Here is a 23,976-nt window from a genome sequence, read left to right as displayed (position 1 = left end):
GGCGGTGACAGGACATATTCCAAAATTCCTGAATGGTTTTAAAATAATGTGTTTAACCCAACACACTTTATAAAAAAAATGAGTAAAAAGCTACACAGTTTTCAATCAGTTGTGTAGGCTACCTCATGAAAAAATCCAATAGTTGTAAGTCACCAACAGTGCACAGGAGCATTTTCGTGATGCATTCCCCACAATATATTCTAGTACAAAAACCATTTTCATGCTGGTTTTGCTCATACATGTCCATTATGGCTGCATCACTAAACGCCACTATCCTCGCATAAAAACTCTGGTAATATTGGTTTTGCCAGTGAAAATGCTATGCTACAATTAGTAAACATGCCCAGAGTGACTGCACCAATGCAGGACAGTCTAGCATGTAATATCACCCGTGAGAAGAGGACTGTCTCCAGAAATGGACATTGGGATTAATCCCTAATCATTAAGGATTTCTAATTATAGTATTACCAGAAATGGTTTATCTGATATTGAAGTATCAAACTGATTGACCAAGACTCGGTTAAACACTTATAACATCAACCAATGACATCTAAGGATCAGGTCTTTATTGGACTATTAAATAGTCACCATGTCTATAAGCATCTGTGAAGGCAACTGAGATCTATGCAATTTGCTAATGGGCTCAATGACCTTGGATCAACTTTAGGCCTTGACAACGACCAGGGGTCAAAACACGTTTCGGCTGGTTTTCTTTTTCACTGGAGAATAAAATTATCATACTTTGTATGAATTGGACTTTTGGAACATTTGTTTGGACTTTTTTAAGGAACTACATTGATTAAGACTGGTTTTGAGCGTGAGATACTCCCCCGAAGCCCAATCTTTTCCACTCATGAGTGTTGTCTGAGCATTGTGCCTAGCTTTTACCACACTAAAACTTATTTTCATCTTACAACATACCAGTAACAAAACTTTTTTTTCATTAACTTTTCGGTAATGAGCAGCAGTTTAATTAACAGCTGCAACGAACACCAGCTCTAGGGCTCTTCCCTCACAAAGGTTTCTACCCGGGTTACGTGATGAGGATTGTTTGTTGTGCAAGTGTACTGCACTTTATATATTAATGCATGCTTTAGCATATCATGATTTATAAGCACACGGATTTATCAGATAGGCTCTTCTGGGGGATATCTACATCTTTAACACAGTTTCAATATGATCCGTTCAAATCTGTAGGTGCTTATTGAGTTCTAGTTTTTTTCTTTGGATTATGGCACTTGTAGTTCTGCTTTTCCCGTTATAAAACTCAAGATTGAAAGTCCCAGAATGCAAAGCAAAACCAGGACTGGATTAGCCCCTATAGACTGGAATGGATCATGTTTGCAACTATGCTTTAAAATAGTGCGCCCTTTAAGACCGTTTAAGCGCTCTTTAGTGGTCAAAGGGCAGGCGTAAAATGTTGATAAATACCTAACATCTGGGTTGTTATCATGTTGAATTCTGAAACATATAGTGCAGCATTCATAATCTGAACATGAATGCAAAAACAACTGCCAGGGTTTACAGAAATTTTAAAGCTGTCTCTGCATGCTTCTGATGTCCAAAAGTGTGAATGAAGTATTGATCCAAGATAAGTGTTGTAGTGGCTCAGCTTAACTGTATGTCTAGTTTTGGTGGGCTTTAGAATTCATGTTGTGCCTCTACTTTGCATGTCAAATATGAAATGTATTCTTTATGCGATTACTTAACTTGGCAGCATGATCAGAAGAATTATATACCACAATGCAAACTGTCAGGGAAGGGCTAATTGTTTGCCACACTCAATCTTTGAACATCATGTACTGTTACTGCCAGACGCAATGCTTATTATTTCCCCAGACTATCCTGAAAAGAAATGCGAACAGGGAAGTGCTATCCCTCTGCAGTAGCATCAAAAATAAGTTACTAGGAGTTTTACAACAAAATTACCTGCATATTTTTGCAAACGAATCAGAGACCTAGCAGACACCAGGGCATGCCAACGGAGACAGGAAGCGCATTTCTGCAGTGCACTCGTAGCAGGAAACGCACAGAGGGCAGAGTTCAGGCAGGTAGCTGAGGCATGGGCTTTGTGGCATTATGCACGTGAAGTCATGTGCCCATCAATCAAATCAATTGGTTCAACGCTTCACCGCCTGTAAAAAACAGAATGCATTTCTGCTACTGCACAGCAGGCTGTCTGGGACCAGGCTGGCGGACAGCCAGGTCTGGTCGGAACCCCATAAAGCTGTCGCTCATCCAGGCAGGCGCTATAAATAGAAGTAGGATCTGTACATGAAATCGGTAGGTGGTAGGACTGCATGAAAAGCAGTAGCCTACCGCCTAATTCGGTGGGGTTGGCAAGTATGTATGTACGCGCCATGGACCTGCGCACAGCGGGACCTGGCATAATAAAGAGCTGGGGGCAGGAACTTCCGGCAAGTCGTGAGCCAAGCATTAACATGGCCTGATGTGTGTTTTGTTCCTCCCTGGCCCTGGGGCCTTCTTTTAGGCGTCAGAGCTCCCATCTCTCACTGGAAGCTCCCGCCAACGTAACAGTGGTGAGGCTTCTTTTTTTTTTAATTAGTTTTTTTTGTCCTACCTGCTGGAGAGGGGATTTTGAGGGATTAGTTATATGAAACAGGGAGGAGAGATGTGTTTTGTGCTGTGGGACATACTGCTGTCCTGTGCAGAAGGACACATTTGTGTACGGATCTCCAGCACAGCTGTTCACAGATTGGTGGATAGTTATTTATTTGGATTGTTTTCTCGTGCAGAGGGTAGGGTGACCAGAATTTCAACATAAAAAATAAACTGGGACTACCAAGGCAGACCATCAAAACACCTTGTAACCAGCCTTTGTGGCACAATTGGGTAATATAATGGGTACATGAAAGATTGGGGGTTTTAGCCCGCCCTGCGATGTCAGAGATCGGGTTAATGTGATACGGGAAAATACGTATTGTTTGGTTTATGAGTTTCGCCCACTATCAATATTCAATCCGGTTGTGATCAGACTGCCAGTGGCCACTTTGCCTTTCCCTAAAACCTGGACAGGATTTTTATTTTTAAACAACTCTTGTGGCCGGGGGGGGGGAGAGGTCCTAAATCTGGGACAGTCCCGTCAAAATTGGGGCTTCTGGCCAGCCTAGTAGAGGGGCGATTTAGCCTGCCTGTGGAGGGGGTTAGTTTGTGGGTCTCTTACGAGCAGCAGATTGGAAGATGTGTTTTTTGCAGTGGGGCATGCTTGAGCATTTCAGCACCCTTCAGTTTAGCACCTTGTCATCATTGCACAAGCGGGAAGGCAGGAAGTTGCAACTACATCGTGGTCGAGAGCTGATAAACACAGGCATATTTAAGCCTTCATCCTGTGCAGAGGGCCACATTTTCGTAGTGAAGAATGGAGGACTACATTTGCTCCAGTAGGAAGGAGCAGTTTGTCCTGGGCACAGTTTTTTTTTAGCCATTTTCAGTAGCAAACGTAGGTATTTGTCCTGTACGAAGAGCTGGGGAAGCATGGGATTTGTTGTATTGCACAGCATGGGGTATTTTACCAGGGAATAGGTGCAACTTACATAAAACAGTATTGGTTATTAGATCTATGCAGAGAGTGGGATGATATTTCCCTGCCCAGAGGTGAGAGGTGGTATTTAGAGATTGTCCTGTGCAGCAGAAGTGTGGGATTGATGTTTGTCCTGTGCAGTGTGAGAATTCTGAAGGTTTCTCACTTACTAGTCCCCGGGGATCTGTCTTCCTGGTGGCCAGGACACAGCCATCTTTATTGGATCCAGTTCCTGGGGATGGACCAGTGCGGGAGGATCACCTGGATGGGGGAGTCCGCGGGGAGTGGAAGTGGGACACTTCACGGGTGAGACGTGGTACCCCTTCCCTATTACACCTTTTCCCATCGTACCCCATAGGATAAAGTTATACCCCCCTTTTTTCCAACATGACCACTTTCTTACACCGTTAAAGACAACAGACTAACACCAGAGCTGTTTACCTGACATGTCCCAACACAAGGGTCAGGCAGTTGACGATAGCTACACGCACCTGATGGCCCTTTCCTTCCCAACAGGGATAAAAGGCAGAGCACAAGACCATACTTTGAGCAAAGCCGAACGCACAGGAAACAGCCATTGCGGATCAGGAATTCAAATGGAGGAGAAAGGCGGCGAGACTTGAAGGGACAGCGAGGAGGGAATTGCCCTTGCCCTTTACAACTCAGACCTGCGAAGCGAAATCATAAGACCGGGAAGTCCACCTGGCGTGTAGTGTGACAGGTGTCAACGGCACACAGTGCCCTCCCGCGCTTATAGCCAAAACGGGGAGAAGTGCACGCCGCCGTGGTGCCGTCCTTGACTCACGATAAAAGAAATTCCAACAGTTCAGCACAGCCTGTGAGTCAAAGAAGACAGATGGTAAAACCGAACTGTGCTCGGCCCAAGGTTGCAGGCTGTAACCTTGTTGAACAAAGAACTTGTGTAAATTGAACTTTGAAAAGGTCCAGAAGCAGTGTGGTCTGGTGCCATGGGGACGCTCATTCGAAGGACTGTGACCGGAGCCTTTTTGTGTTGTGTTGTTGAAACTACGAGAACCAAGAGACCTTAGGAGAGGCTGGCATGAGATGAGTGTGACAATATGACACTAAGGCGTGAGGGACTGAAGAGACCTCCCGGATGGTGGGCGGGGGAAAGGAGGGCATGTGTTTTCCTCCATTGATGTCATTGAATCTCCCTGAGTCGCCTCCCCCCTCGTGGTCCTCCCTCATATAGCTGCCCTCAGGATCAGGTAGCGGCTGCTGTCCCCTGGCCACATAGACCGAGGCTATCCCAGGGAAAGGAGTGATGACATCCTTGGATTCATCCCACCCTTGTTAGAGATGTTTTGGAAGGTGCAGTGTAAGGGGGGACAATATTGGATCTTGTCATTGCTTTTTCGATGGTGCTGTGCAGAGAATATAGCTGGGTTGTACTTAGTTGGAGGGGGTTTGGATGGAGCTTAAATAGAAGGCATCACCTTTGAATCTTGGCAAAACAGTTTTAGATGGTGCTTTGTAGAGAGGGCACCTGCATTGGTCCTACTTCCTTTGGATGGGGCTTTGCAGAGTGGGATCAGGATTGGCCATTTGTATAGATGTTCTGGGTGAGACTTTATAAAATCGGACCTTTTCACAGGCATTTTGTGTGGGGGGCTTTGTAGAGGATGGAACTCAAAATCCTTAACATAAATGATTGCACTTAATCATGAGTGACTTAACCTGGTTTAACCAATTTCAAATGGTATGTTCAAAACCTTTTAAAGAACTGAAACCATGCCCTTGGCAAATGTGATTTTGTTAAATATCTAATATCTTTATTCCCAATTTCTCAAAATATATAGCATCATTCAAAATATATAGCATAATTATACCAGAGCAGTCGTGCCCTTTGAATCCTGCCCTTGGAAAATATAGTCCATGTGTGTTTCGACCCATTAGTCTTTCTCAAGACTAACTCTGTTCGAGGCAGTTAATAGAATTTCAAATGATTTGCATAGCCTTACTAGAATTCACATTGTTGAAAATATCCTTGATTATGTGTGATTGAATTGCAGCAAAAGCTACATTAAGCGCAATCATTTATGTTAAGGATTTTGAGTCTCCGCTTCACAGAATAGATGTGGGGCAACACCTATCTTAACTAGGTTGCTGCTGATCGTTGTTCTTATAGATTAGGGGATCTTGAAGGCACAAGTACCCTGATATTACCCCTACTGTGGTACTTTGCTTTGTAGAGCAGAGCAGCCTCAGGATGGAACTATGCTGGATAGGTTTTGTATGTTGTTTTATAAGTGGGACAGCTTTGGACTTTGGCAGTGGGGTTTTGGAGGGCACTTTTGACAGAGGTAATGAGACCTTTCAAAGCAAATGGCTGCCACTGTTTAGTGTTGTGGACATGAATGTGCCCATGTCAAGTGACTCTGGATTACAGTTTGTAAAACTGGCTTGGATAGGACCTTCTAGCGGGTTCGGGACTTATGTTTGCAGTGGTGCCTCCATGTACCTTTTCTTAAGAGTGTGTTGGATAGTGTGCTTTTATTTTTATTTATTTTATGGCTGCGTGGATGGTGTTGTAGAGAAGGGTGTGAATTGGGCAGGGAAAACGGTTAAATAGAGTGGGTTTGTGCAGAGTGTGGTCTAGATGGGGAGTTGTGCATGGATGTCTGGATCAGGCTGTAAACCAGGAGTTTTCTAAAAATGGGGACCCTGTTTAACTACCCCACCACTGGGATTATAAACGGACAATATACAGCTTCAACTGGGAGTATATTCCGTCTTATCAGTTCTGCTCTCCCACTCTCAATCAATTCTCCACACTCAACATACAGTATAATAAATATACATCTACTTTATTTAATTTCCGTAGTAAAACATTTCCATGCACAAGACATAATCAAACACTAAGGTACTAAATCTGATTTGACAGGTGTTACTATAACTGACTTGATCAAACTTTTCAGTTTACTTTTCATTACCCAATATTAGGCAATTACATTAGACAGAGACCTGAGACGCTCTCAACTACCAACAGTTAACTCTAAAATAGTCTGAATAGTCAAAATTGAGCAGAATACGAACACATTGGTCATGGCATGCAGACGAGCTGCCTCATGTTAATCAAACTGAGGTACCCCCACACTGCGTTTTGGACAAAATGCAATGGGTATCGGACACACGTCCTTGTCCCTATAGTTCACCAAAGGCCCTCATCAGGACAAAATCTTTTCAGTTTGGCTATCAGGCCAACCCTTTTGTGTTGCTCATTCGTCACGTTGAAGGCATGTCACTTGCCTATGCCTAAAACCAATATGTACGCAAAACACCTCTTAAACCTACTGTAATATTTAGAGCAGAGCCAAACATACCTGTTATCACTTTGTTGTAGCGTGCTGCATCCATCTTTCATTCTTGATGTGACTTCATAACCGAAACGTCCCCTTTAAATCGGTCAGTTGGGCAATAGGGTAACGTTCTCCTTCTTCACGGTTACTCCCACTGAAGCTGTTGCTTGCCTCTTTAAAACATTTTTTAAAAAATTTAAAAAGTTACAGACCGCCTCTTCCTATTCACATCATAATGTGTTGGATTGTGCTCCTGCTTGTTTATTAGAATCTTGGTAATAATACGGTTGTAAATATGGTTATGTTTTCTCTTTGCAGTTAGACAGATTTTTCTTCAATTTTCATACTTTCGTATCTAGATTAAATTGTTTAAATTAACTTTTCTGGATTGATTTTTCTCCAGTTTATTCTTAGCATTCTTTATTAGGTAATTTCTTAAATAAACTGTCCTTCTAATGTTTCCAGCTCTTCTCCTTGTGTTGTTTCTTTTTTTTAAATTGTTTTTTGTTTTCTTTGTTTCTTCCTCAGCTATGTCTATTATGAGAATGATCCAATCACACCTCCATTTATTGCCTAGCCCACTCCAATTTACTTTAAATTTGGGGTTATCAATAAACACTCCGGGAATAGTCTGCATCTGCAGCCTGTAAAGCGTGTGCGAAAATGAGCTAAAACATGGTGCTGGTGCAAGGCCATTTTGGACACTCACTTCTAAACCATTTCTGTGAGCTCAGTTAAAAGGCAGACATGAGTTCTGCAATGGTTGCAATATGATATAATGAATCACATGAGCTTACTATGAAGGATAGTTATTGTGTTTGGATGAGTTATTGTGTTTGGATGAGCCGAGAGGGGTGCATTGATAATGGGTGTTGGGAACGAGAGTGCAAGAGGTGTGCTGGGTTTTTCCACTGTCTGGATTTTTCTGCTCTTTGCCTCCCATGCTTGCTGTCTGTCCTTCAGCTAGGGACAGTTTGCAACTTAGGAGGGGCAGTGATTTGTCCCCTTTAGAGAGGTATCCCGATGAGGAGACAGAATTGGAATGCTGGGTGATGAGTATCGCTGAGAGGGAGGATGCTCCGCTCCAGACCCCATTAGTACGTGTGATCTCTCTGCCTGCCTCGGGACCTGGTAGTGTTGTTGTGGCTGAGATGGAAGTTGTCTCCTGCAACTGCACTAATGGTGATGTATATCCTTTGTAGCTATCCTTGTTTGTGTGCTTATGTATATTATAACCCATTGCATTTATCCCATAGTTATCTGTGTGCTTATGGATTATGAATAAAGGGGCCTGTGATGAGTCCATTATTTCAACCCTTGGTCTAAGTGTGCTTTATTGCCTTCCTGAGTCCAAGAACTTATGGTTGGTATAATAGGATGAGCAGGTCTGAGGTTATTACACGTCTCCTAAATGCAAAACACAGCTCTGGGAATAGTGCTTGCCTTTAAAAATTCTAGGATGAATTTCCTGTGGAGCTCAATTCTAACAAGTTTCTTCTGTTCAATTAAGTCTGCATCATTAATGGAGGATGTTTCGGAATGGACTTCTAGTGTTCGTGAGCGGCATGGCATAGTCATTTAAAACGCAGCAATTGAGAGTGTATCTGTCCATGTGACTGGATATTACACTCTGGGATTTGCCACAGATGATGTAGGGCGGCGTGCATCAGCAACAACAAATGGGGCAGCCTGCTAGTTTCATACATAATCTTCAGGGTGCCTGTAATACTGCTTTCACTTCGCAAGTGTGTGTTATAGCACTTTATGGGTGTCTTCATGGCATGTTATCAACAATGCCTGTGTGCACCCAATACACAGGAGAGCATGAAGGAATAATGAGTGTGTCCATGAGTTTTAACATAGCAGTGGTGGATTTATTCTGTATTACTCGATGAGTTATCAGCAAGTAACACACCTCCATGAGTTACACCATGCAGAGGGAGTTTTGTCGAACACTTGGTGATGGATTATTGGATAGCCAAATTATAAAATGGGGGCTATAGGCAATATAAGAATTTATTAAAAATGGTACTACAGGCCCAGATATTTATTTGTAATGTACGTAAACAAGGCCGCACATAGGCATGATAAGGCAGGGATATAACAAAAAAATAGAAAACGCATTACAGGGCAGTTCAAGGCTCCGGCAAGGGGAGTCACTTAAAAAGAACAGTTTTGAGGTCATGTTTAAATTTCCCAAAGTTTGGGCAAACTCTTAAATCAGGAGGCAGGTCTTCCACTGTCTTGGTGCCGTGTGCAGGAAGGATCCCCGTGTCACTATGGACAGTTTTTGCTTTGGAAATAAGCAAGAGGTGAGGAAATGCACCTCCTTCAGTGCCTGGAAAGCTCCTGTTAAGATGGATTTCTGAACTCTGTACTGGCGGCGCAGAAGTTCAGAAGGCCAACCTAATTACTTGGAACAGGGTAACCTCTGGACAAGCCAGACCAATCAGGGTAGCGATCGCGGCGGTCAAGACTAGGTCTCAAGAGGGGTGAGGGTGACTGAAAGCCCGCAATGAGCACACAAAGCAAGGACACTTACAAACTACTCCAAACAGGTGTTCTATTAAAAATATATATACATTTATTCCAAGGCCTTTAAAACAATGACCGTAGCGAGAAATTACAATACAACTCTAGTAAACCAACACCTACCATACCAATACAATATATATACAAATACAAACAAGTCTATAGCGTTAGATGCACGAAATGTGTAGTCCACCTAAAAGGGAAGGAAAACAGACAGTGCGAAATAATGCTTAGACCCAGTCCGCCTTCAGAGGCACCTAACTAAAAGGAAGTCTGAGCCCTACGAAGAGTGGAGCCTTGTGCTCAAAAGTACCTGCACACGCTGGTGCCAACGGGCAAAAGGGGGAGTCTCTTCGAGGGAATCGGGCAGTTCAGTTTAGTGCACAAATGAAGAAGAACAGAGTTCCGCGACTCCAGCGCAGCCTCCACTGTGGGCAGAAGCAGAACGCGAGTACGGAAAGGCGTGCTGTTTTGACACAGCGGGGAGAAGCTATGGGCTCCTGCAGGAGGGCAACCAGTTCCTAGCTATGCTACTCACCGGTCCCCGATGCAAGCAGATCCAGGCTTCTCCGCGTCAGTTTCAGTCGCTGGCAGGTCCAGAAGAGCAGAGGACGTCTCGTCATCGTGTTGAGTCTGCAGCAGCAGAGTTGAGTTGAAGATGTCCCAAACGAAGTGAACCCGCACAGATTGTTACCACAGCAGGGCAACGGAGCAGCCGTGTGTATCTGAGCCAAATGTACACTACTCACTTCAGACCTGGGAACGCCAAGTGTACGAATCGTGTGAGAGTGACAAGGACTCGAAATACTACACAACCTGGCGGCGGTAACAGAGCAAGACTCCTGTGTAGGCTGGTCAGTCTGCTGGATGGCCCAGAGACGCTTCTGAAGGCTTACGAGCAGGAGATGGTGAAGATGGCGAGAATAGCTGTTCCCGCTATTCCAAGGGTCGAAGTACCAGTACAGGCCTTCTGGTTCGATCGGAGGTAAAAAGGGTTTCACAAGGCGACAGCAGTGCAGAGGACCAGTCCTTCAGCGGGTCGACATCGTAGTGGTATTTCCAAGCCCCCTCTTATCCACGAATCCCTTCGCGCCAAAACGGAGGGGACCCAATGGGAGATCCGCTCATCAACACTCACACCATTCGTGGACCTATCACAGACCACGGTGGTCCCAGGCATTCACACCACCCCAGACTCTCTGGCACCCAGGATGTGTATTGGGACCAGACATCCCAGCCCACATCCTGGAGGCACACACAAGGCCTGTAGAAGCCCGCGAAAGCATCCGTGTTTTGCGGGAAAGTACATGCCCAAACAAGGAAGGCCCCGGGTCGGCTTGACCTGGGGAAGGTGAAGGGAGCAAGACGGTCAGCGGACAGGACAAAGGAGCCTCGTGGTCTGGCCATTTTGGGAGCCAGGCCACCATTTTGGGCTAAGCGCGAGAAACGCGCTTAAAACGCCAAAAGGAGCTCAAAACACAAGAAACGATCGCTGCCACCATTCCCGTCCGTGAATCACTTGCACCGATCAGTTACAATCCAAAAAGAGTATCTAGGGCCTGTAGAAGGCTAGAGACCCAAGAGAGCAGTAACTTAGCTTACAGTGCCCTCTTGTGTCATGTTGCACGAAGGCCGCAACATGATAAAAGAAACTATGGAAAACAGCGTTTCCCGGTACTGACTGTCTTAAGGGCATGTCAGTTTCCCCGTAAGAATGGAGCGAAAGCCCAGAGGAGTGCAGCAGAAGGCTGCACTTCTCTGGCAAAGTCGAGAACAAGGTGAAAAACGACAGCAAAAAGTTTAGGGGTTGCCACGTGGAAGGAAAATTACCCACAATTACAAAATCTTTCCTAACAGCTCCCTTTCCACCAGAGCGAGACAGCACTACAGGTAAGAGCAAACCCCTCTTAGAGGTAGGTTGCCCCCCTCATCCGTGCCTTCTCCTCCATCCCTCTTTCCTTTCCTTCCCTCTGGCCCTGTCTCCCCACCCCGTCCTGCCCACCCTCCCCTGATATGTTAAGGAAGTTATGAGGCTTCATAGATGTGAGCCCCAGGGCAGCCGGCAAAGGGCACCTCCCCATTTCCTGTTCACACTGGGCAGACCTGCCAGTCTCTACTGTCAACTGCGAACCCAGGTAAGGGTCGATGTTTTGTTATTGTATTGCATATATTCCAGATACTGATTTGGATTGGGATGACCGTGCTCTTGAATAAAAATACACTAGAGTTGTATTTATTGAATCTAGGTGCAATTTTTGAGGACAGCCATTGTATTGAAACTAGGTGCCACATGGATGACGTATCCACTGCCACAACTTTGACTTAATATTTGAGCTAGCCACTGTTCTTAAGCTCTAGCAACACTTTCAAGTTAGTCACTGCTTGGTGACTTTTAGTTGCATTTCTGACTGCTGCCAATGTTTGGAATCTAGATGCATTGCTAATTGCTGCCAATCAATTCAGCTACACAGAAGAGGTATCCACTGTCACAACTTTGCCATTATTAAGTTCTAGAGAGACGTTTCAAATTGGACACTGCCTTTATTTGTAGCTGGACATCTGAATTGCCCACTGTGCCCTAAGTTAGCAAGACTTCAAGTTAGCCACTGCTTGTTAAGTGAGTCCATGCCGCTTCGAAGCCAGCAACAGCAGACCGGTACTTATCATGGAAGATGGCCAAAGTCATGGCCACTCACTCGCACACATCTGAAAACGTACTTCATTCCCAACAATCATAGTGCACAGCACCTCTGCCATTGACTGCAGCTATCTCCCATGACAGAAATTCTGCCTAGCGGGCGGATAATCAATCTACCACTCTTGCACTCTTTTGTTAACCTCATAGCACCCATCTACTTGGCAGCTCAGTATGAGCTGGTAGGGAACTGGCCAACCATGCTAAACTTCGCTTTGGCCAAAATACGCAAACACATTCTAAACCTCTGATGAATTTCCCATACCTGGATTTCGGTCCCCCGAGGGTGTTCAACCTACAGTGCGTTGGGACCATACCAAAGGGCGCTATACAAATTACTGATGCTGAATACATTTGTTTCAGGCTCCTGGCAAGGTGCCGAATAACTGACAGACCAATTTTAAAGGGGGAGATCGGTTATGGAAGCTGCATCACGATTGAAAGATGGATGCAGCACACTACAACAAAGTGATAACCAGTATGTTTGTTTTTTCTTGACTCTAATGTATTCTGTTTAAGAGGTGAATGGTGCATTAATGGGTGTCTTGAGTACATATTGGTTCTAGGCATAGGCAAGTGACATGCCTTCAACTTGACGAATGAGAAACGCTAAAGGGGTGGACTGATCACCAATCTGAACATGTTCTGTCCTGATGGATACAGTTCTTTCTCACTGAGTGAGAAATGGAGCAAGATCACCGGGGGTATGCCTCAGTTCGATTATGAAGCAGCTCCTCTGCATGCCATGACCAACGTGTTAGTATTCTGTTGCATTGTGACTTTCCTAGAGTTGAAGGTTGGTAGTTGAGTGTCTCAGGTCTCTGATCTAAACTGCCTAACTGAAAAGTTTGATCAAGTCACATTGATGCTAGCCTCTGTCGCATCCGATTTTGTAATATGGGTTTTTTAGTGTTTGATTATGCTTTGTGTATGAAAATGTCTTTTTTACTATGGAACTTGAATGAGGTAAATGTGTGTATATAATTTCTTTTATATATACTGTATGTTGAGTTTGGAGAATTGATTGAGAGCAGACCCGACAAGACTGATTCCACTCCTAGTTGGAGATGTAGATTGTCCGTAAACAAGGGGTCCAGATAAAGCTGTGCTGAGGTATGCGTTTGTGGATGCCGCTGGGTAGGGCTTGGTGTTGAAGGGTATTGCTACAAAATTCAAAAAGAAATGCTGAATGCGCATTCAGCAAATACAAAAATACCAAATCCCATTTTACCAAATCAGGGGATGCAGGGGTGTCGCAGCTTCCATTATACGTATTGTGGCGGACAACATTTTTTAAAAAAGGGGGGGCTATGGCAGCAGTTCACAACCACGTTGGGAATGGGGAACTGATTTAGCAGGGTGAGGCAGGAGTCGAGGCACCCGAAAGAAATGCAATTGGATGTAAAAGGGTAGTCGGGAGGGTGCATACAGAAAAATGAGATCTATTTTTATCGTCAATTTTGGGCTGTGCAGTGTTAACTTTTAAGCGCGACCTACACCAACTAGGGCATCATGTCGCTAAGGGTAAAGGGGAGCAGAGATCAAAAGGCTATATGCCGGAAAAAAAACACTCACACAGAAAACAGAAAAGTCTTCAGAGCACGACAGAATGATAGATGGTCAATAATATCCTGCAAGGAAAGAGGGGACAAATTCCACAGAATAGTCCCTGCTACTGAAAAAGAACGCCCTCCAACTCGAGAGTGAGTGAATCTGAGGACAAGCAACTGCCAGGCAGAAGAACGGGAAGGGACATAATGCACACATTTAGCCTGAAGATATTCCGGCCCAGGTCCCGATGCAGCAAGCACCTGTTTAGCCACGGGAAGCTAGTGCAGAGCATAAAGAATGCAAGAAATGGAGGCAAAACGGTTAGCATCCTTGGCCAGCCTGGCTGCCACATTTTGAAGAACTTGTAACATTTGCAAGACAAAACCGGGCTGCCACAAGTAGAGAAAATTGCAGTAGTACAAGGAACCTGCCGTAAGAGAAGAGACTACTAATGGCCGGAGCAGGTCAGGAAGAAGAGGCATGACCTCACGTAATTTAAAATGAACAGCCTGGTAGGTAGCACTAACCTGGGCCTGCATAGAAGTGACGCTGAAAGCTTCATGCTCCCGTTACAGTCATGGACGAAGTAGGCAAAGGGCAAATTTCTGAGGACCAGTCTGGAGATTCGGGAGTGGCCCCTACAATCAGTATCTCAGTTTAGACGCCGTGAAGGCCAAGCCAATTCTGACCTATCTACGCATGGACGGCTGGTGGGCACTTATGACACTGCTCAACCATAGCAAGGAGAGAATGATCCAGCTGCATTAAGATTGGAGTATCATCGGCATAGGAGAAACACCAAAACCCAAAAGAGAGAATGACCTTGAGCAGAGGCTGGATATAAAGATTGAAGAGAAGAGGTGAGATAGGAGAATCCTGGGGGACACCACACGTGAGAGAAGTAGAGGGCTAAAGAAAAGATGAGAGAGACTGATCGGTCAGAAAGGAAATACCCGAACCAGGCGAGAGTGCCAGTAAACCCAGCCAATGACAACATCTCAAAGAGGATGCCATGGTCCACTGTGTCAACGCGGCAGAGGTCCAGCAGGATCAGGGCACCAATACCCCCCCAGATCCATAATCCTAGCCAAATCATCCACAGCAGACACCAGGACGGATTCTGTGCCCCGGCCAGGGCAAAAACCTGACAGGGATTGGACCAATTGAATAGCTCTCTGAGAATTCACAGCCACTTCTACCCAGGAGGCAAAATAGGTATATTTGGCTTTAGCGATCGCCTTTTGATACAGGGCAGTGGCTTTATGAAAAGCCATGAGCGCAGCAGGAGAAGAAATGGGCCATTTACACTCTGCTTGTCTATGAGATGGTCCGCTGCCATAAAAGCTGAGGAAAAAACCAACAGATTGCAAGGAGTGTCCACCGGGACAGCGCTAGTAACGCCCGAGACGACACTACTGCCTTCAACGAAACGCGGAGAGAGGGAGAGGGGGCACAGAGGGAGGGAGAGGGAGAGAGCTGGATCGGGACTAACAATGTAGGTGTCCTATTTACAGAAAAAGGTATGACCAGGTGGTCAGACCAGATGACTGGGAAAGGTAGAAAAAAAAGACATATCCAACAGAGGAGGGGAAAATATAAGGTCCAGAGTACTCCCCAAGGCATGAACGGAACCGAGCACAAGCTGGGGGAGACGAGATCAGCGCTAGTGAGATGGGAAGATCTGCTTGGCCGACTGGGATTGTTTGAATGGAGGTTAAAATCCCCCAAAACTTCCAAGGTCCCATATTGGAGATGTAGGCTAGATACAATATCCCATAAGGCCAGATCAAAACCCGAATCAGACTTGGGCCGATACACCAATAGATGGTAAAGCACAGAAGATATGGAAATAAGCACCCAAAATAAAACTGCTAAGGTGCAGCATTGCACAGTTGGGTTGGGGGTTTTCACAGGAATCGGAAAGGTGATTTTTGTAGTTATTTGAATTTATATATTCTCAATATAGCTCAGGCCTAGCTCGGAAACAGTGGAGCGCCACACAGCTGAATTAGGGTAGCAAGAGTGTTCAGGGGCAGACAGTAAGGTAGTAGAGTGTGCCCACAAAGTAATAACACAGTAGTATTTCTCTGAGCTACAGATAGTCACCCTGTGGCTTGTGGTTAGTCTCAGAGTCCATGTAAAGGTGTGACTGAAATAGGAAGGGTATAAAATCTTTACAGAACAGGATGAGAGGGAACAGTCCATATTGCTGCTCAGATAGAATTCCATAGGAATGGAGCATAGCAAGAGAATGGCTTTTTCCTTCTCCTTGCAGGCCTATCCAATCTTGAGTTTGGCAATGATCCAATTCATATGTCATTTGTAATGCGCTTATGCACAAGTGTTTTGAGGTGCAGCATGGCAGAAGGGGGATGGTGGGTGTAATGAGTAGAGGAAAGTAGTGATCCTAATAGGCCATGCAACATTTGGATTGTCCAAGTGCGTATCATCAAGTGTATGGGAGGGGGGAAGGTTGTCCACTAGGGGGCGCAGCAATGCAAAGCTTCTGAGTGCTGCTCCGTCTCAATGGGCCTAATTGAGGGTAGAACCCCCCACTCCCCCACCCTGCCCTCCCTCCAGAAAGCCCCCGAGGAGGAGAATAGACCCGCCCCCGCCCCCTGATGTTCCCTGAACCTGCAGAGCACCACCCGGTCCAGCTCCAGTCTTATTGGGCAACGGGGGTCCCCACCAGAGAGGAGATGTGCATCGCGGGCCTCCGAGCCAGCCAGGAGTTCTGAGAGCAGGAACAGCTCTCGCCCAGGCAAAAGAAGGAGCAGCTTTGTTGCTGTTGCCTGGGCCCCTGGAGACCAGTGAACTCCAATTCATCCCGCCTTTGCTATGCTCGTGGGCGGAGTGGCGTGCAGAGCCTCCCGGTGACACCAGGGACGCAACAAGTGAGGCGGCCCGGGCCCCCCACCGCATTGTGCAACCACCATGGCCGGGACGCCCAAACGCGCCCCATTTGCCTCTCTGCTGCATGTCCTGACTGCGGGTGGCCGCCTGGGGCCCAACTGATCTGCCTCCCATGTTGGGAAGGGAACTCCTACATTAGAAGGCGCCGGGACCTCCAGGCTTACAATGTCCCTTCTGATTGCGGAGGAGCTGGCGTGGTGCACCCCCCAGGGAGGTGTGGAGCGAACCAGGTGAAGCAGACACCCGTCAAGACTAACGGGCCCTGATTCTACATGTGACTCCCTAGCCCCCATCTGATCTCCTGCTACCTTAGACCTTCCTCCACATTGACTCTGGTCCTTCCAGCTTACCAGCCACGCGCTGTGACCCCCGTGGACACCCCCCACGTGTCACAGACTGGGGGCAACTGGTGGGGGTGGCGCATTCGGATCCCCGCTGACGTGCAAAATACCATTTGGGGGACAGAAGAATCCCCCAAACGGCTCCTGCAGAGCACTTTATAATTGTGGTACAACAAGTGTTCTAGTTGGGGGCAATCGGCCCCCCATTTACAAAATAGACACTTCTCAAACTTCTGTCTGGAGCACTGGAGGAAAGAAAAAGCCCATTTGAAAAAGAGGGGGTTAAAAAAAAGAGCAAGTGCTACCTCCTTCTGAAGCACCTTGGGAGTGCCTTTCCTGATGAGCCACGGTATAAGCGTGATGAAACATGTCGAGAGACAACAGGTGGGGGAGAGGAACATAAAACATTGAATTAGAAAGTTTTTGGGTGCAGACCAAAAAGTGCGGAACAATGATCTCTTGAAACTTACCTTGCAGAACTGCTTGGAAGCCTCTAAGAAACAACCGGACAAAGGTCCGGTGGGAGCAAAAGGATACTTGGTACCGAAAAACCCTCACAAGCCTGAGCCATTGATGATAACCACTGCCCACATAACAGCACATGGTCCTGGTGGCCCCCCTCAAGTGCTCCTGTACTAGTGCACCCCGTGACAGGAGGGGTGGGGGCCGGCATTCCATTAGGACAAGGTCTCGCTCCACCTACCAGTTTTGCGTGCCGGAATATGAGGCGAGACTTGAAGCCCCCAACGCGTTCTCACAACTATTCACAGTCGGCATTCCCACCTGGTTTCCGGCTCAACTCTCACTCCGGGGCCAGGACCCCCACCGCGGGCATACCAGTTCTGGCGGCGCTGCTAGAAGAGATCAGGGGCTTTAGGGAAGACATCGGTAAAAGTCTTGATGGGCTGGACAAAAGAGTAAATAGCCTTACCATGTCCAAGGATTGGAGGCCAACAGAACCTCAGTGGACTTACTGTAAACCCAGACCAACATGTGCCTTTCAGAGCTGGAGAGAAGGGAAGAAAAGTGCACCTTAAAGATGGATGATTTCCAAAATCGAGAACGCTGCAACAACTTGAGGCTTTTTGCCTTTCCGGAACGGGACGGCGTATCCCTAAGTGACATCATTGTAGCTGTTAACTCAGTGGTTAGCAAGCTCTTTAACAATGGGAATACCAACGTCCTGACTATCGACAGAGCACACAGAGCGGGAGGGACCTACAGAGGGCCACAATCAATCCTGGTGAGGTTTCATTACTTCACTGAAAGTCAAAGATTTTGGAGCTGGCAAGGAAGAAAGGTCCGATATTGGGGAAAACTCACAAATAACTGTGTTCCAGGATCTTTCTGCCTTCACACTCAGGAGGAGGAGGCTCTGCGGGCCGCTTACAAAATGGCTCAATACTAAGGGAATCCGCTACAGATGGGGATTACCCTTCTCCTTAGCCTTTTAAAGCGAGGGGTACAAGTTCAGTCTGGTGACAGAAGATGACATACAAAGAGTGACCCGGGAATTGCTGGGAGATGCGGACCGACCACCTCGTCAGCACCCAGGGTAGAAACGTTGAGTGAAGAACAGAAGGCGAAAAATGGATTTGTGGACAGACGGGAAGTGCGAGGCTACAGGAAATTCAAGAAGTTAAACCTAGCATCCCTGCCACCTTTCCACCGCCCCCCTGTAGAAGGAGGCAAAGTACTTTGCACTCCGGGGGGGGGGATGACAATGCTTAAAACCTTCACTGAAAAGGCATGACCTCCAGGTGTATTCCCCCCCCCATGGGTGACATTACATGTTCACTGGCACTGGGCTCTCTCAGTGTAAGAGGTCTGAATTCCCCCTAACAATCCAAGAATTCAATAGGTTAAAGCTGGACTTTGTTTCTCCAGGAGACCCATTGGAAAAAGGAAACATCCCTAAAAGCGAGGGGTATAGGGGGGTATTCCACTCCTATGCTTCGACGAATTCAAGGGGTGTCGCCCTATTAGTTGCTAGTTAGCTTCACTTTGTGCCCAAGGCTCAGTTACAAGACCCAGGGGGGCGCTTTGTTATGGTAAAGGGAGATATCAAAGGATATGCCGTGACGGTGATCTCACTCTATTGTTCAAATGAGGCCCAAGACCAGTATTGGGACTCTGTTAAGGGTAGGATTCAAACCTTTGCTGAAGGATCTCTAATAATAGGTGGGGATTTAAACATGGTTTTCCACCCTGAAAGCGATGGGAAGAGAGTAGGCCCCTCTATTACAGCAGAAGTCCTCCATGTGCTTCCAGAAAGTCAACCTAGAACTAGGAGTGACAGACAAACACAGGAGGGGAAGGGGTCAGAACCCACACTATACATATTACTCGAAGGTTCTCAACGCTTTCTCCGGATGACTCGATCCTGGTCGCCTCGCCGCTAATGGAGCTCGTGAGTGGGACCGCTGTTGAGGTAGTTCCGTGGTCTGACCATGACTTGGTGAGAGTCCAAGTAGGAATCCCCCAGAGGGAGCAGCACAACGGAAGGTGGACATGTCATGACCAGATACTTCGGGACAAAGAACTAGCCCAGTCACTTCTGAAAACAATAATGGAATTCTTTAAGTTCAACGGCAACTGGGAGGTGGGGACTGCAGGGGTTTGGGAAGCATTTAAGGCCACGCTAAGGGGTGTCCTGGTGGGAGCGAGAAGTAAAGGGGAGAGTGCTCGCGAGGAGAGGGTTCATGGAGGGAAAATGGAATCCATGCAGCCAGGTGGGAAAGTGAAGTCCCAAATGTTCCCAGGGCAATGGACTAAACCTCATGAGTATAAAACCAAGCTAAGAGCCCTCATGGTCGGTCAAACGGAGAAAACGCTCATTCCTGAAGCAGAAACACATGGAAAAAGGTGAAAAAGCAGATAAAATACTGGCGTGGAGATTAAGGGATCCGAGAAGGAGTAGGAGGGGTTGAGGTCATACGCTTACCGGGAGTGGAGTACAGTGATCGAGGACCCCCAGATAGCGGAGGAGTTTCGATCCTTGTATGAAACCCTTTACACCTCAGGCTACGTCAGGGATGGATCAGAGGTGGATAGATTTGTAGATTCCCTACCAATCCTGCATCTCCCACCAGAGAAGAAGGAACCAAAGGAAGCTCCCTTCACGCCCCAAGAAGTGATAGAAACAATTAGTACCATGAAGATGAGTGGGGTGGGGGGACCCCGCTGGGGGAGGACAGATTCGCAGTGTGCTTTTACAAGAAATTTTGCTCCACACTTGCGCCCTTTATGGCCAAACTATTCAACAGTGCTCTATAGACCGGGACTCTTCCAAACTCCTCTATGTTGGCGACCCTGATGGTGGGCATCCCAAAAGAGGGGGAAGGACCCAGCCCAGTGCCAGTCCTATAGGCCCATTTCCCTGTTGAACACTGATGTGAAAATAATGGCTAAATTGCTATCCAACACACTTGGGCATCAGATGTCTTTGTTGGTTCTCAAGGACGAGGTGGGATTTATCCCAGGACAGATAGTTTTTCTACAGGGGTAACCCCCACGTTCTGGTGATATTCCCTCCTACTAAGTGAGGATAAATAATGTGTATTTAAACAAAAGGAAGGGACATATAACAGACTGCATCAACACAGTATATATCCTCACACAGCAATTTCTTGTAGCAACCATGAAACAAATATAGGCTGCATTATGTGTTCTCAATAATCGTCAAAAAGCAGTATTACCAAAAAATATCATTTTTAATATATTAATCACTCTTTAGCACAAGAAATACACTCATTTGTTTTAAAAAAACATATACACATAACATAGTCATATACATCTTAAAATCATGCCACCTCACAGTGTACAGAATTAAATGCCAAAAATTTCATTAGCACAACACAACAATGGCAACTCAATTGTTCACATTTCCCATTGTGTGAACCAGCCCTTTTTTATCCCAGGACGCCAGGGGGCAGACAATATTAGGAAGACCATTGACCTGATGTATGAGGTGAGGGATGAGGGGCTGGAAGCACACTGAATATCGCTTCAGAAAAAGCTTTTGATCGAGTCGAGTGGCAGTACATGGGTAGGGTTTTACAGAAAATGGGGCTTGGCACACATTTCAGGCCTCGACGCTCAACGCTGTATAATGGCCCTATGGCAAAAGTGCTGTTAATGGCGCAATCTCCCCAAACCTCCCACCCCCTTCCTACTCACTAGAGGGACAAGCCCCATCTCTCCCTTGCTCTAGGCCCTGGCCATGGAGCCCATGGTGATCGACATTAGGGAAAATCGGGGTATCACAGGAATTCACTGTGGTGAGGTAGAGTTCAACCTTTCTCTGTTTGCAGACAATATTCTATGCTACCCGACAAACCTATTAACATCCCTTCCCTGACTCTTGAAGCAGATAAGAGACTTTGGTAGCTTGTCCTGTCTGAAAATTAACCCCCCCAAGTCCAGTGTGATGTCCATAGGAGCAGATGAGTCGCCTACAACGAGCAGTAAAATGGTCGGGTGGGGGATGAGAGTTCGTCATCACCATATGCATTCACCTGCCCAGCGTTTTTTTTTTAAATTTTTTTTTTTATCCAGGCTGGTAGAAGTAAACTAACCCCCACCCCCTCATCTCGATCTTCTGTTCTGCGCTGTGCCACCCTCACCCTTTCCTGGTTTGGTCAGATGGTTTCCGTGAAAACAAATATTCTCCCACGCCTTCTCTACTTGTTTGCGTCCATCCCGTCCCCTCTGCCAGAAACCTTTTTTCCTGAAACTCCAAGCCATGTTGAACCAGTTTATTTGGAGAGGGAAAAGACCCAGAGTTAGGTACGCCACGCTGACACTCCCGAGGGACCTCGGGGGCTTTGGTCTCCCGGATTTCAGGCTATACTTCAAGACAGCGCAGCTCCGAATTATTCTGGAGCATCTGAGAGATGACATGAGGACCTACTGGTCTTATATAGAAGATACTCCAACCCACCCGAAGAAAGTTCGGGACTTATTGTGGACCCAGCCCAACGAAATTCCGTACAACCACTCGACGCTATCATTATTATGGAAACATAACAAATCAAATGCACCCCTTTCCTCATGGCCCTCCCCCCTAAGCTCCCTATGGGTGGCCTCCTTTAACTTGGGTAATAAGGGATTCTGGAACACTCAGCAATGGGTGGCTGGAAATGGTAGCCCAATTGTTCAGATCAAACTCCTTTATTGAATATGACTCTCTAGTAGAAGCCCTGGGAGGCTGCAGTATCAATGTACTGGAATACCTGTGCTTGAAGGGTATCCTGGCTGCCTCCAGATGGCATACCAATCTTCCCGAACCCTTACTCCCCTTGAGAAACTCTTTTGTGAAACCACAACGAGGAAGGGTATCCTCTCTAAGATCTATAGGGTCCTGATTACGGCAGGCATGGAAGGCAGGCAAAACTTCAAGCCCACATGGGAGACAAGGGCAGGGGGAAGAGATTTTGGATGACACGTGGGGAAATATTTTCAAGTTAACTCTTACAGGGAACCTTTATACCTCAGCAATGGAACATCAACTTTAAGGTCCTGAGCTCCTGGCACTGGCCTCCTGCGTGGCTTGCTAAGATGTTTAAGGGGTCCTCCCCATTTTGTCCAAGGGATTGTGGACAGTGGGGAAACATGGTTCCACATGTGGTGGGAGTGTCCAAAGGTGCAAGTGTTTTGCTCTGAAGTCCTTAGCTCTGTCAAGGACCTCGTCGGCTTGGCTCCCTCTCTGTGCCCACTTCAGATCTTGTTAAGCTTCCCACCCGCTGAATCGGATACCCCTAGGTTCCCAAAAATTGTTGAAGAAATGTTGAGCGAGTAGAGTTGTGCTAGCACAGAAGTGGAAAGACTAGAACACCCCTTCCAAAAATGAGTTTTTAATTAAAATGTGGGATATCTTCACGTATGACAAGTTGTCTGCCATAATTAAAGATAATCTGGAAAGCTTCCTGATTGAGTGGAGCTCCTTCGTATTGCAGGAAGAAGGGGAAAACCTACGTTTTTAATCCGGCCTGTATGACTGGGATTTAATCTCCTTGCACAGTTTGTTTTGGGGGTTGGGAGGGAGAACAACTGAAGAGGATAGAAAAATCTCTCAAGATGCCCAGCGCTAGGAAGAGATGAGTTGGCTCGTGGTCTTATTGGCTTTAATGTCCCAAGGGACGGACTATGATGGTAGCGTTTGTGCACGGAGAAGAGTTACGGGGAGGAGGTGTGGGAAAAGGGATTGTTTAACATTAACACTGGTTTCAACTGTTTGTACCTTCTAATGTAAAAGCTTAATAAAATCATAGTGGAAAAAAGTTCATGGGGAGTGCAGGTGTGGAAGTGAAGGACATTTGGGTGGGAGGGCCCTTGAGAAGGAAAGTGCCAGGGGAAGCCCAGAGTGAAGGGGGTGTGGTCCACAACAAAGTGCAAGTTGAAGGCTGGAGTGTATCAAAGGAGTTAAAGCCAGCCAGCAAATGTAGCCAGGGGGCACGTGAGGGCAAGTGCAGGATGAGGGTTGAGAGGGGCAGGGGAAGGAGAAGTGCACAGGTAGCCTGAGTTTTATAAGCCTACGAAGAGGGAAATAAAAGAAAAGACCTCTGTGTGACGTCATGTGTCATGCTCTACTGTGCCCTATCGTTCACTGTGTCGCCCAGATGCCACAGCAAACCGAAACAGTAGCGGAATGGCACCCCAAGCTGCCACGCCCTCTGCAACATAGTGCAGCCTCTCCAGATATCCCCTGCACACCCGGTGAGTTTCCCTGTAAGCGGGGTGTTTGGAGCGGGAACCACGATATCTGTGGTCGAATCCTAACACCGCTAGATGGGCTACATGGCTTGTCTACTAAGGGCAATTGATAAATAAAGACAGACACCAGGTTGGGATAGCCTTTTATTCATTGTTTATATGATTTTGTGTTTACTGGGTGCACTTACCTGGTTTATTATTATGGACTAGACCATCCAGTGCATCATCGGGGCTCGCAAATCTACTAGCCCACTAGCATTGGCAAGTAGATTTTATGCAGGGCGAGTACCATTTACATGACTCTGCCTTGCTGGCGAGTATGGGGATGTTAAACTTTATCATTTACTGCAATAAAAGTGTGTTTGCAGT

General features: G+C 46.5%; 1 protein-coding gene across 1 annotated transcript in view; it reads left to right on the top strand.

Moving 5' to 3' along the window:
• Positions 1 to 23,976, top strand: part of NDOR1 (NADPH dependent diflavin oxidoreductase 1) — a 667,841-nt gene that overhangs the window by 811 nt on the left and 643,054 nt on the right. The window lies entirely within an intron of this gene.

Source organism: Ambystoma mexicanum, chromosome 8 (assembly GCF_040938575.1).
Source record: "Ambystoma mexicanum isolate Mex_15411 chromosome 8, UKY_AmexF1_1, whole genome shotgun sequence".
NCBI lineage: Eukaryota > Metazoa > Chordata > Amphibia > Caudata > Ambystomatidae > Ambystoma > Ambystoma mexicanum.
Note: the sequence above shows the minus strand (reverse complement) of the source record. Positions and strands in the feature narration are given on the sequence as shown.